Below are 7,900 nucleotides of genomic sequence, written 5' to 3' on the forward strand. Positions count from 1 at the left end.
CAAAGCGATGTTTCTTTTATATAAAAATGTGTAGAGTGACCAGTAGGAGTCATAAACAGTAAAAATAATCATTATATTTCAACAGTTGTGCAGGTAGTGACCACTATTTACCCACGCGCTATATGCAAGCAGTATGAAAAGTCTTTAGATGTCCCTTTCCACGACCAGTGTTCGTCTTCCGTTTAATTGATATTGGAAAACGCACAGGGATGTTTCTTTTATATAATAATGTGTAGAGTGACCAGTAGGGGTCATGCATAGTAAAACTAATATATATATTACAACATCTGTGGAGATAGTGACCACTATTTACCCACGCGCTATATCCAAGCAATATGAAAAGTCTGTAGATGTCCCTTTCCGCGACCAGTGTTCGTCTTCCGTTTAATTGATATTGGAAAACGCACAGGGATGTTTCTTTTATATAATAATGTGTAGAGTGACCAGTAGGGGTCATGCATAGTAAAACTAATATATATATTACAACATCTGTGGAGATAGTGACCACTATTTACCCACGCGCTATATCCAAGTAATATGAAAAGTCTGTAGATGTCCCTTTCCGCGACCAGTGTTCGTCTCCCGTTTAATTGATATTGGAAAACACAAAGCGATGTTTCTTTTATATAAAAATGTGTAGAGTGACCAGTAGGAGTCAAAAACAGTAAAAATAATCATTATATTTCAACAGTTGTGCAGGTAGTGACCACTATTTACCCACGCGCTATATGCAAGCAATATGAAAAGTCTGTAGATGTCCCTTTCCGCGACTAGTGTTCGTCTCCCGTTTAATTGATATTGGAAAACGCACAGGGATGTTTCTTTTATATAATAATGTGTAGAGTGACCAGTAGGGGTCATGCATAGTAAAACTAATATATATATATCACAACAGTTGTGGAGGTAGTGACCACTATTTACCCACGCGCTATATCCAAGCAATATGAAAAGTCTGTAGATGTCCCTTTCCGCGACCAGTGTTCGTCTCCCGTTTAATTGATATTGGAAAACGCACAGGGATGTTTTTTATATAATAATGTGTAGAGTGACCACTAGGGGTCATGCATAGTAAAAATTAATATATATATATCACAACAGTTGTGGAGGTAGTGACCACTATTTACCCACGTGCTATATCCAAGCAATATGAAAAGTCTGTAGATGTCCCTTTCCGCGACCAGTGCTCGTCTCCCGTTTAATTGATATTGGAAAACACAAAGCGATGTTTCTTTTATATAAGAATGTGTAGAGTGACCAGTAGGAGTCATAAACAGTAAAAATAATCATTATATTTCAACAGTTGTGCAGGTAGTGACCACTATTTACCCACGCGCTATATGCAAGCAATATGAAAAGTCTGTAGATGTCCCTTTCCGCGACCAGTGTTGGTCTCCCGTTTAATTGATATTGGAAAACGCACAGGGATGTTTCTTTTATATAAAAATGTGTAGAGTGACCAGTAGGAGTCATAAACAGTAAAAATAATCATTATATTTCAACAGTTGTGGAGGTAGTGACCACTATTTACCCACGCGCTATATGCAAGCAATATGAAAAGTCTGTAGATATCCCTTTCCGCGACCAATGTTCGTCTTCCGTTTAATTGATATTGGAAAACGCACAGGGATGTTTCTTTTATATGATAATATGTAGAGTGACCAGTAGGGGTCTTGCATAGTAAAATTAATATATATATTACAACATCTGTGGAGATAGTGACCACTATTTACCCACGCGCTATATCCAAGCAATATGAAAAGTCTGTAGATGTCCCTTTCCGCGACCAGTGCTCGTCTCCCGTTTATTTGATAATTGAAAACACAAAGCGATGTTTCTTTTATATAAAAATGTGTAGAGTGACCAGTAGGAGTCATAAACAGTAAAAATAATCATTATATTTCAACAGTTGTGGAGGTAGTGACCACTATTTACCCACGCGCTATATGCAAGCAATATGAAAAGTCTGTAGATGTCCCTTTCCGCGACCAGTGTTCGTCTTCCGTTTAATTGATATTGGAAAACGCACAGGGATGTTTCTTTTATATAATAATGTGTATACTGACCAGTAGGAGTCATAAACAGTAAAAATAATCATTATATTTCAACAGTTGTGGAGGTAGTGACCACTTTTTTTCCCACGCGCTATATCCAAAAATGAAAAGTCTGTAGTTGTCCCTTTCCGCGACCAGTGTTCGTCTCCCATTTAATTGATATTGGAAAACGCACAGGGATGTTTTTTTGATATACTAATGTGTAGAGTGACCAGAAGGAGTCATGCATAGTAAAACTAATATATATATTACAACATCTGTGGAGGTAGTGACCACTATTTACCTACGCGCTATATGCAAGCAATATGAAAAGTCTGTAGATGTCCCTTTCCGCGACTAGTGTTCGTCTCCCGTTTAATTGATATTGGAAAACACAAAGCGATGTTTCTTTTATATAAAAATGTGTAGAGTGACCAGTAGGAGTCATAAACAGTAAAAATAATCATTATATTTCAACAGTTGTGCAGGTAGTGACCTCTATTTACCCACGCGCTATATCCAAGCAATATGAAAAGTCTGTAGATGTCCCTTTCCGCGACCAGTGTTCGTCTCCCGTTTAATTGATATTGGAAAACGCACAGGGATGTTTTTTATATAAGAATGTGTAGAGTGACCAGTAGGAGGCATACATAGTAAAAATAATAGATATATTACAACATCTGTGGAGATAGTGACCACTATTTACCCACGCGCTATATCCAAGCAATATGAAAAGTCTGTAGATGTCCCTTTCCGCGACCAGTGTTCGTCTTCCGTTTAATTGATATTGGAAAACGCACAGGGATGTTTCTTTTATATAATAATATGTAGAGTGACCAGTAGGGGTCATGCATAGTAAAACTAATATATATATTACAACATCTGTGGAGATAGTGACCACTATTTACCCACGCGCTATATCCAAGCAATATGAAAAGTCTGTAGATGTCCCTTTCCGCGACCAGTGTTCGTCTCCCGTTTAATTGATATTGGAAAACACAAAGCGATGTTTCTTTTATATAAAAATGTGTAGAGTGACCAGTAGGAGTCATAAACAGTAAAAATAATCATTATATTTCAACAGTTGTGCAGGTAGTGACCACTATTTACCCACGCGCTATATGCAAGCAGTATGAAAAGTCTTTAGATGTCCCTTTCCACGACCAGTGTTCGTCTTCCGTTTAATTGATATTGGAAAACGCACAGGGATGTTTCTTTTATATAATAATGTGTAGAGTGACCAGTAGGGGTCATGCATAGTAAAACTAATATATATATTACAACATCTGTGGAGATAGTGACCACTATTTACCCACGCGCTATATCCAAGCAATATGAAAAGTCTGTAGATGTCCCTTTCCGCGACCAGTGTTCGTCTTCCGTTTAATTGATATTGGAAAACGCACAGGGATGTTTCTTTTATATAATAATGTGTAGAGTGACCAGTAGGGGTCATGCATAGTAAAACTAATATATATATTACAACATCTGTGGAGATAGTGACCACTATTTACCCACGCGCTATATCCAAGTAATATGAAAAGTCTGTAGATGTCCCTTTCCGCGACCAGTGTTCGTCTCCCGTTTAATTGATATTGGAAAACACAAAGCGATGTTTCTTTTATATAAAAATGTGTAGAGTGACCAGTAGGAGTCAAAAACAGTAAAAATAATCATTATATTTCAACAGTTGTGCAGGTAGTGACCACTATTTACCCACGCGCTATATGCAAGCAATATGAAAAGTCTGTAGATGTCCCTTTCCGCGACCAGTGCTCGTCTCCCGTTTAATTGATAATTGAAAACACAAAGCGATGTTTCTTTTATATAAAAATGTGTAGAGTGACCAGTAGGAGTAATAAACAGTAAAAATAATCATTATATTTCAACAGTTGTGGAGGTAGTGACCACTATTTACCCACGCGCTATATGCAAGCAATATGAAAAGTCTTTAGATGTCCCTTTCCACGACCAGTGTTCGTCTCCCGTTTAATTGATATTGGAAAACACAAAGCGATGTTTCTTTTATATAAAAATGTGTAGAGTGACCAGTAGGAGTCATAAACAGTAAAAATAATCATTATATTTCAACAGTTGTGCAGGTAGTGACCACTATTTACCCACGCGCTATATCCAAGCAATATGAAAAGTCTGTAGATGTCCCTTTCCGCGACCAGTGCTCGTCTCCCGTTTAATTGATATTGGAAAACACAAAGCGATGTTTCTTTTATATAAAAATGTGTATACTGACCAGTAGGAGTAATAAACAGTAAACATAATCATTATATTTCAACAGTTGTGCAGGTAGTGACCACTATTTACCCACGCGCTATATGCAAGCAATATGAAAAGTCTGTAGATGTCCCTTTCCGCGACTAGTGTTCGTCTTCCGTTTAATTGATATTGGAAAACGCACAGGGATGTTTCTTTTATATAATAATGTGTATACTGACCAGTAGGAGTAATAAACAGTAAAAATAATCATTATATTTCAACAGTTGTGCAGGTAGTGACCACTATTTACCCACGCGCTATATCCAAGCAATATGAAAAGTCTGTAGATGTCCCTTTCCGCGACCAGTGTTCGTCTCCCGTTTAATTGATATTGGAAAACGCACAGGGATGTTTCTTTTATATAATAATGTGTATACTGACCAGTAGGAGTAATAAACAGTAAAAATAATCATTATATTTCAACAGTTGTGCAGGTAGTGACCACTATTTACCCACGCGCTATATCCAAGCAATATGAAAAGTCTGTAGATGTCCCTTTCCGCGACCAGTGTTCGTCTCCCGTTTAATTGATATTGGAAAACGCACAGGATGTTTTTTAAATAATAATGTGTAGAGTGACCAGTAGGAGGCATACATAGTAAAAATAATAGATATATTACAACAGCTGTGGAGATAGTGACCACTATTTACCCACGCGCTATATCCAAGCAATATGAAAAGTCTGTAGATGTCCCTTTCCGCGACCAGTGTTCGTCTCCCGTTTAATTGATATTGGAAAACGCACAGGGATGTTTTTTAAATAATAATGTGTAGAGTGACCAGTAGGAGGCATACATAGTAAAAATAATAGATATATTACAACAGCTGTGGAGATAGTGACCACTATTTACCCACGCGCTATATCCAAGCAATATGAAAAGTCTGTAGATGTCCCTTTCCGCGACCAGTGTTCGTTTCCAATTGAATTGATATTGGAAAACGCACAGCGATGTTTCTTTGATAAACTAATGTGTAAAGTGACCACTAGGGGTCATGCATAGTAAAACTAATATATATTACAACATCTGTGGAGGTAGTGACCACTATTTACCCACGCGCTATATCCAAGCAATATGAAAAGTCTGTAGATGTCCCTTTCCGCGACCAGTGCTGGTCTCCCGTTTAATTGATATTGGAAAACACATAAGGATGTTTCTTTTATATAATAATGTGAAGTGTGACCAGTAGGAGTCATAAATAATAGAAATTATCATTATATTTCAACAGTTGTGCAGGTACTGACCACTTTTTACCCACGCACTATATCCAAAAAATATGAAAAGTCTGTAGATGTCCCTTTCCGCGACCAGTGTTGGTCTCCCGTTTAATTGATATTGGAAAAAGCAAAGGGATTTTTTTTATATAATAATGTGTAGAGTGACCAGTAGGGGTCATGCATAGTAAAACTAATATATATATTACAACATCTGTGGAGGTAGTGACCACTATTTACCCACGCGCTATATCCAAGCAATATGAAAAGTCTGTAGATGTCCCTTTCCGCGACCAGTGCTGGTCTCCCGTTTTATTGATATTGGAAAACACATAGGGATGTTTCTTTTATATAATAATGTGTATACTGACCAATAGGAGTCATAAACAGTAAAAATAATCATTATATTTCAACAGTTGTGCAGGTAGTGACCACTATTTACCCACGCGCTATATCCAAGCAATATGAAAAGTCTGTAGATGTGCCTTTCCGCGACCAGTGTTCGTACCCCATTTAATTGATGTTGGAAAACACATAGCGATGTTTCTTTTATATAATAATGTGTAGATGGTCCAGTAGGAGTCATGCATAGTAAAAATAATAAATATATTACAACAGCTGTGGAGGTAGTGACCACTATTTACCCACACGCTATATCCAAGCAATATGAAAAGTCTGTAGATGTCCCTTTCCGCAACCAGTGTTCGTCTCCCGTTTAATTGATATTGGAAAACACACAGGGATGTTTCTTTGATATAATAATGTGTATACTGACAAGTAAGAGTCAAAAACAGTAAAAATAATCATTATATTTCAACAGTTGTGCAGGTAGTGACCACTATTTACCCACGCGCTATATCCAAGCAATATGAAAAGTCTGTAGATGTCCCTTTCCGCGACCAGTTAATTGATATTGTAAAACGCACAGCGATGTTTCTTTGATATAATAATGTGTAGAGTGACCAGTAGGGGTCATGCATAGTAAAATTAATATATATATTACAACATCTTTGGAGGTAGTGACCACTATTTACCCACGCGCTATATCCAAGCAATATGAAAAGTCTGTAGTTGTCCCTTTCCGCGACCAGTGTTCGTCCCCCATTTAATTGTTATTGGAAAACGCACAGGGATGTTTCTTTTATATAATAATGTGTAGAAGGTCCAGTAGGAGTCATACATAGTAAAAATAGTAAATATCTTACGACAGTTGTGGGGGTAGTGACGATTATTTACCCAAATGCTATATCCAAGCAATATGAAAAGTCTGTAGTTGTCCCTTTTTCGCGACCAGTGTTCGTCTCCTGTTTAATTTATATTGGAAAACACACAGGGATGTTTCTTTTATATAATAATTTGTAAACGTTCTAGTAGGAGTCATAAACGATGCGGTTGTACGATGATTCAAAGGACGTGTGGCAAATATTTTCATGCAGAGAACATGACAGAAATCTGCAAAGAGAATGTATTTCAAACTTTAAAGGTCAACAGAGAGCTTGCTATTTTGGCACTTTTGTACGACGTTGCATATGTTTTGCATCACAGTGAGCAATATGACATGATAACAGTTGACCCGTGATTATCCAGGGTAGAATAGGTCTTGGGCAACCCATTCTTGCCCTAAAAGACGACTATGCTTGTCATAAGAGGCGACCAATGGGATCGGGTGGTCAGGCTCGCTGACTTGGTTGAAGCATGTCATCGATCCCAATTGTGGGGATTGATGCTCATGATATCAATGACAAGAATAGGTTGTTGAAGACCTAATCTACCCCGGGGTGTCTTCACGGGTATGATAAGTTTGTGTGAAGTATTACAGTGTTAAGGAACTGCTGGACATATAGAGCACCATATTGTGTTTACAGGCTGTTGTCAGGGATTCCGTAAATTCAGATCAACAACCCACTCAAAATACTGGACTCAACCCATGCCACTTCACTCAATATATTTTTGTAATACAAAAGAGTTGGCATTTCATTTAGTTGTGGTAGAATGGAGATTTAATATTTGAAACCTCATGCTGCGCTTTTGGTTCCAAATTCAATTTAGCATGGTTAAATCTACAGGTAACCTAGCTCTACATTGAAAACACAGTATGTTTATGTCCTAAATATGATGCGCTGCCCTTTTGAAGCTTTTAGGTCAGGGGTATAAAAATATTTCTAAGTTCAAAACATGAAACAAGATACCGGTATATTTTCTGAGATATTCCACTTATCAAACTTTGCACTGCACCTCCTCTATTTTAGTATGGTAACTGTTCCCTAAAATTCAAAAGAATGCATGCAGTGCTTAAAATGTTTTAGTAGAAAAAATATAAGTAACCCAATGAAAAACAGTTGTATTTTTTCAGAAAATCCAAAAATTGAAATCGAACCTCACA

Source organism: Haliotis cracherodii, unplaced genomic scaffold (genome assembly GCF_022045235.1).
Source record: "Haliotis cracherodii isolate W230 unplaced genomic scaffold, xgHalCrac1.p SCAF_4, whole genome shotgun sequence".
Classification (NCBI taxonomy): Eukaryota; Metazoa; Mollusca; class Gastropoda; order Lepetellida; family Haliotidae; genus Haliotis; species Haliotis cracherodii.